This window comes from Octopus bimaculoides, chromosome 21 (genome assembly GCF_046866305.1).
Source record: "Octopus bimaculoides isolate indiv1 chromosome 21, ASM4686630v1, whole genome shotgun sequence".
Taxonomy (NCBI): domain Eukaryota; kingdom Metazoa; phylum Mollusca; class Cephalopoda; order Octopoda; family Octopodidae; genus Octopus; species Octopus bimaculoides.
In genome coordinates, this window is record NC_142948.1 from 13,032,325 (window position 1) to 13,052,324 (window position 20,000).

General features: G+C 33.9%; 1 long non-coding RNA gene across 2 annotated transcripts in view; it reads right to left on the reverse strand.

Annotated features, from left to right (window-relative positions):
• LOC149131495 (uncharacterized) overlaps nt 1-20,000 on the reverse strand; it is a 656,010-nt gene that overhangs the window by 134,076 nt on the left and 501,934 nt on the right. The window contains exon 4 of one of the 2 annotated variants that reach the window (XR_016237747.1): nt 8,743-9,556. The exons of the other annotated variant lie outside the window; for it this stretch is intronic. This is a non-coding gene — a long non-coding RNA (uncharacterized LOC149131495). Of the gene's footprint in view, nt 1-8,742; nt 9,557-20,000 lie in introns of those variants that run through there. 2 annotated transcript variants of the gene reach the window in all.

Below are 20,000 nucleotides of genomic sequence, written 5' to 3' on the forward strand. Positions count from 1 at the left end.
TATGTGCATCGGTAGATTTCTAATGAAGTAATACGCTGCTTCTGTTCTCTTCTACTTCTCTACTAGAAACGTTTACTTTGGAATTTACTTCTATTGAGAAAAAAAAAATCGGGTGCATGTTATTTTTAACGTAAGTTTTCTTATGACGGCTTCTCTTCACTGCCTATTACTTCATTAGAAATCTACGGATGCACATACGCACATAATAGAGAAAAATGAAACAAATATGGACGACTTGCTCCGATACACCACCGAGTGGGGAACGCTTCTCAGAAATAACCTGCAGCTGTTTCCTTCAAAATTCCTACATGTCCGAAATGCACATACATCAAGGTATACTTGTAGAAAATTTCACGAAAAAATATTAATTTTCCTGGAACTTAAGAAGAATTTAAGTTGAATCTGTTGGAATTTCCGAAAATTGTCCGCCACCCCCATTCCAAAACATTTTCACCGGAAATGTTTGTATATTCGGATTCTACATAGTAAATACTATATGCATAGAAAAGTTCATTAAAGAATATTCATTTTTCTGAAAGTTATGACCTTCCAAAGTCTGGTGGGTACAACTCTGTAGTTATGCCTATTATTATTATTATTTAAAATTTTTCCCACAACGGCGGCTTCGGGCAGGTAGTGAATAGACGATTATATTGACCCCTGTGTTCAACTGGTACTCATTTTTTAGACCCCGAAAGGATGAAAGGCAAAGTCAACTTCGGCGGAATTTGAACTCACACACTCATACAAATATCTGTCATTCTCTTCCAAATACGATCAACGGTCAAACATTTATTCCTTACAAACTGAATTTTTTTAATATCTTTCTTAAAACGCATTTACTTACTACCATATATAGACACAGAATATACATTAATACACACATACATACAAACACCTGTCATTTTTTTTATTTAGTGTGTGTGTGTGTGTGTGTGTGTGTGTGTGTGTGTGTGTGTTGCCCATCTTAATATATAATGCTGAAGTTCTGTACTTACTAACATTTTTTTATTTAGTGTGTATGTGTGTTGCCCATATATATATATATACACTTAAGACTTAGTTGTGGGTTTGGAGTTTGATCTGCAGAGGTCATTAATATTATTATTCAGATTAACACCCGCACGATTTTCACTAGGGTGTTAGGGTTACGGTTTTTGGGTCAGGGTTACGGTTTTGGGGTTACGATGAGGGTTAGTCTTACGGTTACGGTTTTAGGGTTACGTAATCGTGCGGGTGTTTATCTGAAAAATCACCGAAATGTGAAAACTACCGACCCTCCCATCTGTTATAACTTTTGTTGTTCTGTTTAATATGTATATAGATTATGCCTCCAAACAATAGAGCTTGCTGGGGAAAGAAAGCAACCGGTTTAAAAAGACAGCAACAGACTGCAGCAATTCACCACATTCCAGAAGCTGCTTTGAACATAATGCAAAACGGTGCATCATCATCTACTGCCCAATCTGATAGAATTCTGGCAGAACTGTGTAGCAACAGATCGTCAGCAATTGCTTCGGCAGAAATTGCCGTCCTACCTCCTGCGAAAAGGAATTACCCTGCTATGTATAATCAAGGCAGTGCAAAAAGTTGTTTTGCACAAGCATTTGTATAGCCAATTAAACGGATGAAATTTACGTACACTTAATAATGTTACACAAAACAGCCTTCACACTTTCCCTATTAATTTCGTCTTTTGAATTATGAACATATTTCCATCATAAGGGTTTTTTCACTGTAAGGCTTTCTTTTTTAGTTGATTTTCACCTAGCAAGACTTATCGTAGATGGCGTAATAAGTCACACCCGGACAACGTCGGGTTATACTGATAGTATATATATATAAAAACAGGGTTCTATTCTTGACCAAAATCTAGGAAGGAATATACGAAATTTGGAACGACTTAATTATTTATCTTTGAGATTTTAATAATTTATTTTGTATTTAATTCGATTTGTCTGGTCACATTTTTTGTAATCTGAGAAGAAAAATATACGTTCGCAAGAATCAATTTCAAATTAGTAGACAGAACATCTAAACTGAACTGTTTCTGACCTGTAATCTTTATACACCCCACGTTATTGAACTCCATCACTTGCCCCTAGGACGTGATAATATACTTAACAAAGATCAATATATCCGGGAACACATGACTGCATAAGATATCTTCATGTGCATGGCTAGATAGCATTTCAATTGCAATATAAGCTCAATGAGGTTCATTTTCAATTTTTAAACGTATAATAGATTCTTGTCTGAAATTGTGTTTGTATTTCTGCCTAGTAGCAATAGTTAATGCTGTAATCAAAACTTTTCAATATGTTGTTACTGAATTAGCCATGGATTCAATGGAAACATAATTACAACTGTATTTTCTAACTCTAGGCAGACGGACTGCGAATACCACAGAATATTATGTAATTTTTAAATTGTTACTTAATGTTTATATATCTACGTCTTGTCTCTTGCTTTGCACACAAGAGTATAAGAGAAATGATAATAACTGTATATTGTTTGACAAAAGTGAAACGAAAATTGTCAATTGATTGCTAAGGGGAATGGCGTACTTAAGAATAACGATCACTGATGAGGGTAGAATGTATAGCTAAAATGAGAACATAAAATCTTGTATCAAAATAGCATAAACTGTAACAGCTGTACAGACGCAAACATCAATGACAAATATAGAAATATACTTGACTTCATTTAAACTGGGGAACAAATTACCCTGAGACGAAATGAACATCTCTTGGCGATGATCTCGTATGAATATCCGATAGAAATTCTTCCATGCTAGTCTCCACAAATTACTCACAACAAAAGCAACAACTATCTGTTCCCTCTAGCATGCAAAGCAGTTTCAATTATCGGATAAAGACGTTTCACTTCACTTAGGACGAAAACATTCTGGGAAAAGGCATGAATAACATAATACCCAGTTCCGAGTACGTCTTCTGAATATATATATTCATACAGCGCTCTACAACCATAGTAGGATAATTTATACAACAAAAACCCCAAAACAAAATTTTGAAGAAAATAATAATAATAGTGAGATAATGATGTTAATGACATATCCCTCCCTATCTCTCTCTCTCTCTCTCTCTCTCTCTCTCTCCATACACACACATGCACTCACACCCCCAAAAGTGTCTTATTAAAACTGAAGCTGAGTGTGTGTTTCATAAACCAAGTTTCACGCCACCGCGACAAACAAGTGAAACTGACAATCTCCCTCTCTCGCCATATATATATATATATATATATATATATATATATATATATATATATATATATATATACTTTTATTCTTTTACTTGTTTCAGTAATTTCACTGCGGCCATGCAGGAGCACCGCCTTCAAGGGTTTCAGTCAAACAAATCGAGCCCGGGACTTATTTTTAAAGCCTAGTACTTATGCTATTGGTCACTTTTGACGAATATCTCGGTTACGTGGTCGTAAACACAACAACACCGGTTGTCGAGAGGTGATGGTGGAACAAGCACAGACACAAAAACACGCAGTCATAGTTCTATACATATTCACGACGGGTTTCTTTCAGTTTCCGTCTATCAAATCCACTGACGAAGCTATGGTTGACTCGAGGCTATATTAGAAGACACTTGCTCGAGTGGATAGTATAATAGAAGACACTCGCTATTTTGATATAGGTAGGAGTGAACTCGGAACCATGTGGTTGGGATGCAAGCTTCTTGCAACACATATTCCTTTTGTGTACGTGGTCAGCCTTGTGAGATGTGTAATTTCCATGTTTGTATATCAGCAGGTGTTTTTATGATTTGCTTGAAATACCACAAACACAATTAGAACACAACACAGACGATCGATGTAATAACAAGAGGTACCAGACCACCAACGTAAAATTAAAGAAAGCATTGAAACACTCTTGAAGGAAAAAAAACATCTACTGGAAAGTGTAGTTAAAAATATGTACATAATCATCTCGCTTTAATCCGATGGTAATACAGTAGATAATTCAATGGCGTTATTTGTATTCATATATGGAAACCAAAGAAATCCACCGAAAATTTGAGAAACATGAAGAACTGAAATGCACTGTTTTCTTCCTAGAACAGGAGCAGTAACATTCAAAACTAATATTCACGACTGTTATAAATACTTTGTAGGCCTCAAGAGTAGTTTTTTCTTCAAGATTTTAACAAAGAGCTTAATAAAATTCAAAACTGTAATTATGAAATAACATCAGTTTACTCGAAGACATTCTGATGAATGCGATTTATTTATACGTAAGATTTCTTCGCATGTTCCTGCATGAAAGATATCTTAACGTCCATGGAAAGGATTTATAAATCACATAGAGTTATTTCAATGCATGGATTTCAGTGTATCTTACATTTGATTAATGTACGTTCTGTATATATGAGTGTGTGCATGTGTGTGTGTGTGTGTGTGTGTGTGTGTGTGTGTGTGAGTTTGCCCATTTGTAAACTGTCTATATTTCATGTTGAAGGATCTCTTTCCCACACGCTTGCTTGAAGGAATAGTCATTGTAAGTTTACAAAATATTTAACCTCTCCTCTCACTGTCTGCCCCAGTAAGACTGTTTCATTTTTTATTACTTCAGTATGTTTCTATTTCTTTCTATAAATATTATTGTGCGTGGTGTGCTTCTGGATACGTGTATCTAAGTACATATGCATTTATATATCTGAACATATACGTAGATTTAGGCATACACATGTGTATGCATGTGTGCGTATGTATACGTACATACATACATATATGTATACATACGTACGCACACACAAAGGCATATATAATGAGAATTCACTCATAGTACGAATTCCATTATAAGCAATGTTATTATAAGTTCTTATCTGATTAGATTTGTATGATATGGGTATATGCTATCGATATTATTCGATATCAATATCCTTGATTGAATATGCGTCGAGCTACGTAGTGGAAAATTTAAACTCCTGATGTACATATTCCATGAAAACACTTCTATTCGAAGGTGAATTCACCTCCTTATATTTCCGTCATAATACGCCTACCAATGTTATGGGACGTCACAATATCTTGATTTTCTGTATTTTATGTGAAAATATGTTTGTTTTTTTTTGTTTCCAGTTAAAGTTTGCCAAGCCTCCGGTTTGATTACCAAACATTCAATGTGGACACCAAGAAAATAAATAAATACAGCAGATAAGAATGCGTTATAGCATTTACGTATCTTGCTGAGACAGATATAAGCATGGTCTGAAAAAATGTTCGCTTCGCCATAACATTGTTATGGGTTTCATCCTCATATAAGAGTTGAAAATCAATTAAGTCTCCCAATATTTTTTCACTGTACGCAGAAATCGGTATGGTATGTTTACATATAATAAATTATACGTCGATACTCTCTAGTTTGGGCTCCGCTTTGATAGGCTTTTAATAGCAAATAAATAGGTAAACATGTATAATATGCAAATTAGTAGTTCCGCTGCTATGAGCTACTTGATGTGTATATAAACAGATTGGCTATTTGCTTCACTGTTATTGATCATGTGATATAGACATCTCAATAAACTTGTTCATACTTTATAAAATCTATGAAGAAATAGGAGCATGACTAACACGTAAAATTACACACACACACACACACACACACATATAGGCATGTTGATGCAGGCAGTAAAAATATTTAGTGTGTGTATATTTTTTATTAATATCTAGTATAAGTACCAGAGATTTATGCGTTGGTCACGAAACTGTAGGCTGTTCAGTCATTTGTTACATCTGCTAAATATTAACACGTACATACGTATGTTTTTATGTATTTTACTTTCTGACATATCTATGTGTGTGCCTTATAAATTCCTATAAGGAAGATGTAGAAGTTGCAGCAAAAATATAACACTAACGCCAGTATTACTTATAAACCGTGTTATGTTTACCATGCAGGTCAATATTGCTCAATGGAATGAGTTGAATCCTTGCAAAAAGCTTTCTCATCATGACATCAGTCTAATGATTTTAAGTTTCTTAATAATGAAACAATGTCATTATAGGTTAGGCGTTCTAGAAAAACATGAATACTGTCACCAATATAATGTTCATCGTAATACTCATTCCCAAGCAGACATACGCACATATATAGAATAAATACAGTAAATGTTAAATTTCATAAACACGGGGTACTTTAATTTATTCCAACACTTGTTTGATAAGGAATATGCATTGTTATTTCTATAGTTACATAATCAATCGAAATTACCGTATTTTTAAGTGTATTTCGTGAAAACATTGTAACATCTTTCATGATATACTTATTGCAAAGTAATTCAGTTGAGCTTTGTAAGGGAAAACCTATGGTGCTGACCATGTAAATAAAATGTTGTGATATTATAGTGAAACAGGTGATGAAAACAAACAAAGTAAATTTACTGTAATCTTTAAAGGAAAGTAAGTGAAATTTACCATAGTAAAAACCAGGGAAATTGCTATCAATGAATCTAGGTAGAAGCAAAAAAAAAAAAGCAAATCGGTATAGTTAAAAATTGAAATAAGGCAAACAGCAAATTACAATTAATGTAAATAATTTCCTATGAATAGTTACAGTGTACGCAGACAAAGTGAATTTTCGTTGGATGTTAGCAAAACAAGTGCAGGAAGAAAGAATAAAAACTGAATGTACTCCGTCAGAAATTGGTATACCAGCGAACATCAGAGGCTACAGTACATAACAATGAAGAAAAAATTAAAAAGAAATGTATGGCACAGTTTCATCTAATCCTCATTTACAAGACCTAGAAGACCATGTTCTTCAGAAAGTAAATCAGCATCTGCAATGCCTGAAAACTCAGCCACACTGTTGGCATCCGTATTATTCTCCTCAGCACTAGAATTCTCGGCAATAGGATCTTAGAAACTGACTGGAAGTCTCTTGGATTTACAACCAATCGAGTCTTTAATTATACAACATTTCTATGAGAGAAAACCGATCCGAAAAAAGGCATTTTTCTTTAACAGCTCATCTCTACGCTTGAACCTCATATTATCAAGCCACAAAACAATTCTTCTTTCATCCTTCCAAACGTTTGTATGGACATGGATATAAATGCAATTGGATATCCTTTCTTCAGTTATTGTAGTTCTTTTGAAAAGCAAAGGTGGCAGTTTTGCTTCATGAATGAATCTAATACAATTGTGCAGTGCATTTTCTCATGGGCGCATGTTATACCAACCCCAGATTTAGCACCTTTCGATTCTACGATCTTTAATGGCATATCAAATGTCAAAGTGTCTCCTTATATGTTTGCTGTGTATGAAAGACAAAAATTACTTCATTTTCTTGTATTCATCGCATGTTTCTGAATGATATTTGATTTAATCTACGTATCCATGGGGCGATTTTTGCTCTTCTTGTACTGATCTCCTACAGTTTTATTTCTCATCGTAAATGTTGAACACAATACAGTTAACTCTTTAAGAATCGTTCATGTCCCTCTCCAATGCTATCAGTCTTCAATGGTGAATAATCGTTTTAGTGGATATTAAAAGGTTCGAACGTCTTTTGTCTCACACGCATGTCTAAAACTTCTACTTCTGGTCATTTTACAATTCATGGACTGCGATTGTGTTTGCTACGTCTAACAGGTTTGATTTAAAGGTCGTTTTTTCCTCGAGGTTCGTACCATTCTACCGGGTAGCGATGGATTAAACTACTGCGCTGCTTCCCTTTTACCATGATTCTTTGCCGATGCAACATCTATCCGAAATTTAATGTTATAATATTGTCTGTTTTATTTTCCAGTCATCAGTTAGTACTTTACAGAAATTAAATCATAAAAACCTACGTTGTGGAACTACAGTACTTCACCTTTATATACTAATTTTAGTCTGCAATATAACTGTTTAATTACGAAAATTTCCACACATGATGTGAAACATGTATTTTTGAATCTAATATATTGGGCTTCCACGAAAGACCCTCACGCCATGTTTGTCCACTTTTGTTAGAGATTTGTTGTCATCCGATCATTGCAAATGTCTAATTTTCCATTCATCTTTCTAGAAACATTTTAAAAATTTAGATAATGAAAAAATGCTTAAGAGTAAAACACTGATGGAATAATGTATGACATCCATTAGGTTTCGGTTACGTATGTTGGAAAAGTAGGCACAATGACACGATGTGTCACATCGATTAACTGCCTATTAGTAGTTCTTGTATAATTATGGTAAAAGTTTGTAATAATTTGTCTTGATTCAAATATGATTATATATATTGCAGTTATTGTGTCTAGCGGACTTAGGGTCTGCCGAATATCTAGTTAAAACACTACGTTTCCCATCTGTGATACGATTGAATCAGACGCAAGAACTTTCTTCCTTTTTTTACTACATCTAAAAATTAACAGAATATGTCTTATACACTTCAATATTTTGAGGAAAGCGCATATTTTCAATAAAATAGGTATTCACATAAGGGAGAATATATATATAGGTGAGAAAGTTGGTATGTGAAAGCACGTGGTTGGATGTATAAAAGATAAAAGAGTGAAAAAACTACAGAAGGCTTGTGTAATATGGTTAAAGTATATATTTAAATCGTTATGTTAGAAAAATGTTATAAAATTTTGAGTATAGAAGATGTTTCTATACTCAAAATTTTATAACATTTTTCTAACATGACGATTTAAATATATACTTTTATATATATATATATATATATATATATATATATATATATATATATATATTCACACAAAAGTAATCGCTACAAGTGGGTGTAGATAAACTTGAACCGTTATCATGATTTCATAGGAGAGTATGGGTCCGAATATGTATGCTAGAGTTGTATATTCAATGATAACACCTTCTCCGTTCGAAAGAATACAAACAAAGTTAATTCCAAGGTGATTTAAAGGATATAGCCTAACACCGTCTCCGGAATTATACTGATTCTGCTAATCACTTACTTAAAACAATAAAACAATCACCTCGTCATTAATCAGTGAAGGTACTAAGGATTATTTATTAAAATATTCACAGACATAGGAAATTTTCAATCTCAACTGTAATGAGGAACATAGTTTTGCGATTATGTTTAAATTGAATGACCACAAAATATTAATGTTTTAAAGTAATTGCATGAAAGTTTCAATTCTGGTATGTGCGTATGTTAGTATTAGTACATATGTGAGCGAGAAGAACAATTGAAAACGCTGGAACAACGTAGTCATACATAAATGAATTTCAGCTCAAATATTTCTTGGAATGTTTTAGAAAGCCTACGAATCCATAAGCAAGGCATACACTAAGTCTATCTTCCTCACTGACTAGAAACGTGTATATCATATTTACTACAAAATACAAGATAAATGCAATGTAAATTACATGTAATACACTTAAATTTTAAGCATTACTGTTTTTTTTTTAACTTCAGGTATATTTTACATATTATGTAAACAAACAACGCAACAAAACAAGAATCCTTTTTAAGATCTTACTTGATATAATTCGATGCGTTTACAGCAGGTAGCTATATCCGCAAAATTGTGAAACAATTCAAGGTACTTACCTAAAAATAGAAAAAAAAAAAGAAATAAAATTAGATTATAAATACAAACGGTGATTTAATTTCAAATGAAATTACAATCAAAATATATCAGAACTATGCAAGATTTTCCTTAAATATATTCTAAATTTAATTTACATGATAAAATTTGGATTTTGGAAATATGCAGATATACTTTAGAAGCTGATTCCGTTTATATCAGTTTATTTTAGGAGAAATATGAAATATGATTACAATAAACTGAATATATTCCCTTTTCTCTTACAATGAATAAATGAACAACGGAGATTGTGTAAAAATATTGGTTTCCAATTTTGACGCAATACCAACAATATCTGGGGAGAAGCTAAGTTGAATACATCGAAACCAGTGCTTGATCCCGAATAGACGAAAGGTTAAATCGACTCCAGCGACATTTGAACTTAGAATGTAATGATTCTGCCAGCTCGCAGTCTTAAGGAGAATATATAGATATTAAGGTTACGAAAAAAAAAAGAGAAAAAAAAAAAGAGAAAAAAAAAAGAGAAAAAAAAAAGAGAAAAAAAAAAGAGAAAAAAAAAAGAGAAAAAAAAAAGAGAAAAAAAAAGCTTATGTCTGCAGGAACTGTTAATGGTAATATTCACGTTCGTATCACTATAAGAATTTATTCTGAAAATGTAGAACAATTTAAACGGGAAATTTGGAGTGAAATACGTTGTAGCAGGTTCGAGCACACGAACATTGGAGACAAGACGGAAATTAAGAAGTTTTCATTCATTTAAATCTATAACTTTGTAATAATTTCAGAAATGCATATCGTTTTGAATAATTTAGTTGAAGGTTACATCATTTTATAAATTTGATACCGTGTAGTAAAGTAGGAAATCAATAATTTTGTGGTTGTTATGAGTGGTATGGCAATTTATTTAACGTTCTGAAGTTCTTACTATTCCAAGACGAACATTAATCTACAACTCGACGGATTTGACGGGGACAAAAAAACAAGAATTTGATATAATAATTCTCGCTCTGACTTCAGTATCTGAGCTTTGTGGGGAATCAGGAATTAATCAAATTGAAATGTCTGAATTGTTGAAGCAGATGTTTAACCAAAAACATTCCCTCCAATCAACACCTTGTTTGCACCGTAGTGTATATCAGATCTACATTATCCAATGTATTTATTAGTGACAGAAGCAATATTAATACGGAATGGTAATAATTATCCCTACGTAAACGTGGCTGTTCTGTTGGAACAGACTATACTGCAGTATTTACCATACACTATGATAGTTCCTCTCATCGTAATCACTGCAGCATACAATGTTTTAAGAGAACATCCACGCTTAAGTGGGGATACATATTATCCCATCTGTTCGAACTACGTGACCTTAAATGATTAATCAAGGGATGTATATCTTCTATTTTCTACAGCTGCAGTGACTACATAAAAACACACTGAGCCAACTCCCGTCATCCTTACACGTAATGATATATGTCTGTTTTCACGTAAATGGGACTTATTAAATGAAATCATTTGCATCTACTGTTATCCTTCTTGCTGCCAAATCCCAAATAAAGCCTAAAGACCCAACGCTATGGCCAACACAGTTCCCGTTCTGATAATCTCATCTTCTTCAGATATTACCGAATGTCTTCTTGATTTTACTCATTTCAATTTTTGCGGGGGACGCAGAAGTTTCGGTTGCTATTTCTTGCAATTCCAGATTCCACACACAGGTTTCTTGTAGCGAACGGTTGCAAACCGAGCACTAAAATACTGTGGTTCTTAAAAATGAATCCAATTATTTTACTGTACTCTTCTATTGATATTTTCTAAATGATCACAACAGAAGCAGCTCTTTTACAGCTGTGGTATCAGTAAAGTATTGTGAAAATTATTTGAGCTTGGTGGGGAATCAGGAATTAATCTAATTGAAATGTTTTCTTTCCATAAAGAACATGACGGTAAGTAATTTGAATGTATACACTAGGAAATGTTTTTGTCGTATCAAATATATAAGGACAAAAGTTACTGTCAAAACTGCAATTGAATTTCTAATAACTTTCCTCATCATCAGTTTGAAAATTAATAAATGCATTGCCTGTAATTCCCTGTTTCATAAAGATGCAGCATCAAACATCTGGAATACCATTATTTTCAAATTCTCGTCTATATCTAAAACATGAAATCACTTTTCTATGAATGCAAAGATAAGAACCATGAACCTTCACCACTATATGTTCAGGCTGTATCCACTTTCATAGTAGTCAATATCATTCGAAATTTGTGTCAGAATAAGTGACAAGTTATAGCTTAAACAGGAATAGAACTTGAATTGCTGATTTGCTTTCCAAGGAGACGCATGACAGGTGATCGCACTTCGATTGACTATGCACCTGTCTTAAGTAATTAGTCTTTTGCTAAAGCTTCATCAGGTATAAACTGTTTATAAGTATTAAACATTAAAAGAATTACAAAAATCTTATTTAAATATATTACTCTGATTGCTAACGCAGCACCTTAATTTGAAATATAACAAAGTTAAAGCTGCACTCAGAGATAAACTGTGGCACTCAGGAAGTACATACTTCCAAACGTATATCCATGAGGAGACATTAAAAAGATATTTATTGATTTAGTTGTTTAATTACAATTACGCAATTAAGCAACGACCGGTTTCACCGTTTTTTTTAAATACTACACTTATCACTAATTTAGGAATGAAATTAATTACATTGTAATTACGTATTCTTGATAATTAGGCTATCGTATAAACCTATTGGTAAATTGTGGTTGTGGAAGTAATGTTAGACTACCTGGGGAAATACAATGGATCGCATCCCATAGGAGGCAACGAATTTGCCCAGCGAGGGAACTACTTTTAACACAGGAATTATCATTTATTTTCAGTGGCAAATAGGAGACGTGTGTTGTTATATTGTGCATTTACAATTAAGTGGAGCAATAAAGAGCCAATGAAAGAAGATTGAAATAGTAGTAAAGACTTCTGCCTTGGTTCGTTTAATATAGTGTTGAAAGGATTCAGAGGGGGAGACAAAGAGGGAGGTAGAGGAAGAGTTACTGAGGAAATGAGAGGGAGAGAAGGGAAAAGAGAGAGGAAAGAAGACATGGCTTCGACCAGTTTCTTAATAATCGAAATCCGAAGAGACTAAAAGGAAAATGAAAGTTAGTGGACTTTGACCTTAGTACAGCCCCCCCCCCCCAAAAAAAAAACAACAACAACAACAAGGCGTTTTATGACCCTCACCCAACTTTGTCAATTTGCCACATTTTAAGAAAGATGAAAGTGATGTTTCAACCGAGAAGATTCCAATAAGTAGTGAGAATATATACTTTAAGAGAATAAGGTACGATCGGATTGAGTGGGGATAAGTTATATTGGCCAGGATGATGTCATCATAAAACAACGTCGTTTTTCAATTGCTGATCTTTATAAATAATATATACAAGTATGTATATGTATGTGTATATATATATAGATATATATGTGTGTGTGTGTGCGTATGTCTATCTCTCTCTCTCTCTCTCTCTCTCTCTCTCTCTCTCTCTCTCTCTCTCTCTCTCTCTCTCTCTCTCTCTATCTATCTATCTATACACACACAAATATTACTTATATATATGTATGAATGTATATAGAAATATATGGCGGTATATGTGTGTAATATGTCTCCAAATTCGAATCGTTGTATGCGCATGTACCTATGTATACGCATATATATATATTTATGTATTAAGACAGAGAAAACAAAGATAGAAATAAAGAGAGACTGATAGGCAGAGATAAGATAACGATATATAGAGAAACAAAGAATAGCCTTTACATTTTTGCTTGATTTGTTTATATCTGAAGTGAAGACAGGTAACGAGACGAAGAAATGTTCTTTATATTTCTTATATTTTTGCTCTTTTTTCTCCCCTATCATCACAATTTTTTTTTTCTGTTAACCGAAAAATAGTTTTCTTTTTCGGAAGAAAATGTACAACGTTCATTTTTATTTTTTATTATGTTCCACAAATAATTATTCTTGAGAGCAAATCTGACATTTATTCATGTATGTGTACACAAATTTATGAATAATGTTTCTTCTCACGAAGAATTTCTAAGGTATACAAAAAAGTATAATGAAATGTTATTACCCATAACAAGAACAACAACAGCAGAAGACGGCCACAACGATGCTGCTGCTGATGATGAAGATGAAAATAATAATCATTTCCTATTCTGGCACAATCCCAGCAATTTTCAGGAGCGAGGAATTTGGTTTCATTCACTCCAGTTCTTACTTTATCGACCCCAAAATGATGAAAGTTCGATCTCGGTGACATTTGAAATCAGAACGTAAAAACCAGGAGGAATGCAGCTATTTAATTTGTCCCTCGTGCTAACAATGCTTTCAGCCCACCGCCTTTACTACTACTACTACTACTACTACTAATATAAATAATAATCCTTTCTACTATAGCCAGAAATCCCGAAATAGTGCGGGAGGTGGGTAGTCGATTACATCGACCCCAGTGTTTCACTGGTATTTAATTTATCGAAACCGAAAGGATGAAAGGCAAAGTCGACCTCGGCGGATTTGAACTCAGATCGTAAAGACGGACGAAATAACGCTAAACAATTTGCCTGGCGTGCTAACGATTCTTCCAGCTCGTCAAGTTAATAATAATAATAATTATTATTATTATTATCAAGATTATTATTATTTCTAATCTAGGCACAAAGCCTTGAAATTTTTGGGTGAAAAGCGGGCTAGTCGATTACATCGACGGCTGTTTATTCACAAACATCGGAACGCGAAGCGCTCTTCACGAACACATGTTCGTTTGATGGCAGTGATATATCAACAGTTTTGAATAGGAACCAGAAAGCGGCATATGAACACGCATTGCACAAGAATGAAAGCAATGTTAACTTTGAAAATATTTGAGCATGAACCTCAAGGGAGAGGACAAATACTCTATATATTCTACCAGATTGTGATAATACCGATGTTTTAAGCAAAGGCGTATTTTCTTTGGTTAGTATTATCGCCAGAAGTATCAAACTAGTGAAAAAGATGCAGTGGATGGAATCTATTGTTAAAATGCGTTAGATGGAATGTAGCGTTAAAAGTGTCGTTGAAATTGTCCAAACTGATGTCATTTTATTGCTAAAATTTCATTGTTATTCTCTACAAGTTGAAATAAAATTTAATTCTTTGTCTAATTACGTTCATTTGCACACTTTCTTCCTAACGAGGTCATTTTCGAACGAAAAACCATATTGAAACGGATGTGAACGAATATAGAAGACGAAACTATGTCAAAAACGAAAACATCGGATGTCGCTCTCTTCGTGGTGGAGAGATAACCAACACGTTACAGGAAGTTCTCTAGTGAACATTATACAAAAAGCATTACTTTTCCTTCATCTGTGATAGAAAAACACATATACCATTAACACAAATATGTAAACAAAAATTTCTCCGAGTGAGGCGAAGACACATCTGCTCATGGCAATATTCAATAATAATAAAAAAGAGGAAAACAAATCTAACAACAACGGCAATAAAACAAGACCACCAACAATAGCGATTATGATTATAATGATGATTATGCTAGATGATGATGATGGAAAAATGATAATAATAATACTAATAATAATAACAACAACAATAATAATAGTTGCTACACTTTCTTTGACAGCGATAAAAAAGAACTAATCTTTTTCCCTTTTGTGGAAATTTCTTCGACCTTATCATTTGTTGAAAGGAATTAGATAAATGAATATTATTCTGTTCTTTTTTCCTTCCTCAAGACAGTAACACTTTGAAGATTCCCATCAATAAAACAATTTATATTCCTTTGTATATGTGTTCGATTTCGCAGACACACGCGTACACATGTGTCTGTATGTGTGTGAGTGCGATGTGTGTGGTCCTGTGTGTATCTATGCGTATATATCATTGCGTGAGTGTACACGCCTCACCAGCCCTAAATATACATACATTTGCATATTCAGTTGGGAACATATTTTTCTTATATTTTTTTTCGATAGAGTGAAGAAAAGACTGCATTTTTTTTATCTCAAATCAATCACCAAACATACATATATATATTTGACCGTTCAATTCATCAAGGCACTTTTAGAGTAATGTTTTCTGAGCGTGACTCTAATATATGTCCATAAATTATAACGAAAGTATAACTGTAAATGTATCATACATTTGTGTATATACACTCTAACACACAAACATATTTATGTTCGCATGTGTGTAAAAGTTTGTGCTTGTATGCGCGTGAAATATTAGAAATAAACTTATGTAATTGTCTGTTGAGCAATGCACAATACAACCACCAGGTGGTGCTCAATCTTTCAAGACAGTCATTTATGCGACAACAAAAATGTGTCCTTTCTTTTGATCATTATATATTTTATAAAGTGTTTCTATAAAATCATCAACTCTATCTATCTATCTATTATGGACGTTGGCTCGTAGTAAGTTTGCTTTTTATTGCCTTCAAAAGTTGTGTATTGTATAATATTTTTTATGTAAAAGTTGTGCAACAACTGATACATTCGGTGTGCAATTTGCTTACACGGGGAATCTGCCCTGTGTGGCGAATTTCCTTATTTTGTAAAATTGTTTTCAGCTTTCTTAGCCATATTTTTTTTTAGGATGGCGTCTTCAAGCCGAGCAGACGATCTCAGAACGAACGCCGGTCTTCGTGGCAACTCGTTTGACGTTGATTTCCTTACACTTCCTTCACCACAGCTTCATCAAGGAGCGAAGAAGGGGAGAAGTATCACACAAATAGGTGCAGGTGTGAGCATGAACGCTAACACCGCCGCCACGACCACCACCAGCAACAACAGCGATATCGTCGCAAAAGCTTCGACATTAAAGAATGAAAACACCAACACCGCCACAGCTTCACCGTCAACTGCTACAACGGACACCTCTAATCCCCAGAGTCGATGTAATACACTTACTAGCTCCCTCGAATTCCTTGGCCTTGTACCAAAATTTCAAACCAATATTTTAACAGACTGAACCAGCCTTTTGAATAATTGTCTTAGAAGGTAATACAATTTTAAATACATCGCTTTGCAGCAAATTTAATTCAATGGCGGTGGATTAACTGAAGATGAGAGGTGAATGTTAAGGAATAGACTGTTGTGTAGATATTAGTTGATTTGGAGAACGTTGAGTAGCGATTAATGGAATGGTTATCTGCTTGTTAGATATAAAATGACGCCTAAGAAGATAGTTGTGTGAAGATTAGAATAGTGGAAGTTGACGTATATTAAAGTGCAGCAGGGTAAGGCAGAAATACATCATTTGTAACTGAAGATGAAGCACAGAAATGTGGATTTAAGTGATCGAATATGGATTGGTATAAGAAAAATGTGACTTTGTATCTGTATATGGAATACATTAAATACGTACATACGGCGTATAATAAATATAAGTAAATGTATACTTATGTTAATATCTCTCATGCCGTTAATATGGAAGAACAAACATCTGATAGAATGAAAAAATTCCTCTCTAAAGAATAGACAAAATATTCACTGCAAATTTTGGCACTAGGCCAGCAAGTTATGTTGAGTGTGTAAGTCGATTACCTTTACGGCAGAGCTACACTGGTACTTATTTTATCGACTCCGGCAGGTTGAAAGGCAAAGTCAATCTCTGCTGAATTTGAACTCAGAACATAAATAAAGAAGAAATGAAGTATTTTGGTCATCGTGCTAACGATTTTGCCAAATCGACGCCTTCAATACAAGATATATTGATTTAAAATTTTGGCATACGGCCAGCAATTTCGGGGAAGGGATATGTCGATTACACAGAACCTGAGCAGAACGTGAACTCAGAACGTAAAGACGGACGAAATGTCGCCCAGCATTTGGTCCGGCCTGCTAACAGTTTTGCTAGCTCACCGCCAACTCAATGAATATCATACGTGGCTGTAGAGAAAAGAATCTGACTTTGCAATTACCGGCAAATTAGATAATTATCTGTTACTACGCACGGCACGATGATCAATGCTGTAACAATGAATTTGGACAACGGAAACGATATGGATGCTCGTCACGTGTGTGTGTGTGTGCGTGCGTATGTTTGTGCGTTGTGTTGTGCATGTGTTTGTCGGTGTGTTTGTGTAACTGCTTCTGTGTTTGTGTTCCCACTTCATGACAGCCGGTGCTGGTTTCTTTTCGTCCCTATCTGTTAGATGTTCAGCAAAGAGACCGATTGAATGGTTACAGGAAAATTAAAAAAAAACTTATTTGAATAAGAACTGGGGTCAGTGTGCTCGAATAAACCCGTTAAGGATGCGCTTCAGCATGGCTGAAAGAGGTATTAGATTAAAGATAAAGGAGATTAAAATAGGCCGGTACGAAGGTTTAAGGAATGGACATTTGCGATAATGACAATTCGTGATAAATGGAATAATTTTGAATGCAGAGATACACATTCAGGCCTAGCCTTGGGTTAAACAATATTCTCAACAAGAAGACATTTAGAAAAACAATAGCCCTCACACTTTCTATTTTCTCTGCAATAGAGAATCATGGTAACCATAGAAATATACAGCAGAATTGAAAATATAAATATTACAAAAAATAATAAAATAATCTCAAAACAATTGTTACAGGAACTATAAAAAAAAAACATACAAAATTATACACGTACATACATACATCGATAAATTAATACACACACACACACACACACACACATATACATATATACTTATACACGAACCTACAACCACACCCGTATATATATATATATATATATATATATATATATATATATATACATACAAACAATTAAAATAAAGTAGGGAAAGCAACATTGTAACCATCAATATCACCTTCAACAACACCATCAGCACCACTACCACTACCACTACTAACACCACTCCCACAACCACCCAAAACTACCACCCCCACCATCCCCAGCACCAACCCCATCATCACTATGTAAATAAATAAATGAATAAATTCTGTGTATAAATTGTTCAAACGATTATTTCGTTTGAACAGAAATGGCGTCTACTGAATTGTGTTGATATGTTTATAATGTAAAAGTAGGCTGCGATAGCTATCATTGCTATTTTATCCATTACATTCATTCATATACATACATATTAAATAACGATATCTAACTTTTCAAAATATAATTAGTAAAGGCTTTCGCTTGTGAACAGCTAAAATCTATCAATTTCCCTTTATAGTCCACATTTCAGTTCTATGTAAGCACGCACACAAATATACGCATAGAAACATACTCACTGACACACATGTATATATACACACACACACAGACACAAATTCACATATATACAGAGAGACACGTACACACAAACATATTTGTATACGCACACAAACACACGCATACATAAATACATACACACACACACACACATATATATATATATACACATAAATACATATACACGCAAATATATATATATATATATATATATATATACAAATGGATATGTATATATATATATATATATACAAATGTATATGTATATATATATATATACACATGTATACATATTTATATAAACACGTATAACTATATAAATATATATAAATCTACGTATATATATGTATATATTTGTATATATATTTTATAAATATGTGTATATACTTTTTACATACATGTACACACACGCACACACAAGCATATATATATAAATATATATATACATATATATATATACACATCTCTCTCTCTCTCTCTGTGTCTCTCTCTCTTTCTGTGTCTCTCTCTCTTTCTGTGTCTCTCTCTCCCTGTCTCTCTCTCTCTCTCTCTCTCTCTCTCTCTCTCTCTCTCTCTCTCTCTCTCTCTCTCTCTCTCTCTCTCTCTCTCTCTCTCTCTCTCTCTCTCTCTCTATATATATATATATATATATATATATATGTATACATATATCAATTTCTCTCTATATGCACACTATATATATGTATATGTGCAGGGAGTGTGAGACGTAGAGATAGTGGCGCGTTGTGATTTCATAATGCCGCAACATATAGGCAAAATATTTTCATTGATGTTTCCGTAATTTTTCTCTACCCAACACTCATTTTATCTTTATTTAATGGCTCTTAAGAACGAGTGTTTCAAATCGGACAAGCAACAGATGAATCAGTATGTTTTCAATAGTTTCCTTTGTAGCCGCTATGTTAAAGTTAGGGAATATAAAAATCAGAAGTTTATAATAAAGAAGGGAAGAGAGAAACGATGAGAGAGAGAGCAAAAGGTGGAGGAGAGGAAGAAGGCGAAAATGAAAGGGGCATACAGACTCTGAGAGCCAGGCGGGCAGACAGGCAGAGAAAGGAAGATATGGTTAAGGGGAAAGCGAAAAACAAAGGAAGGCAGAGAGCCGCAGAAATATCGAGAGACAGATACAAAGGACGATGTGAAAGTGAGAGAG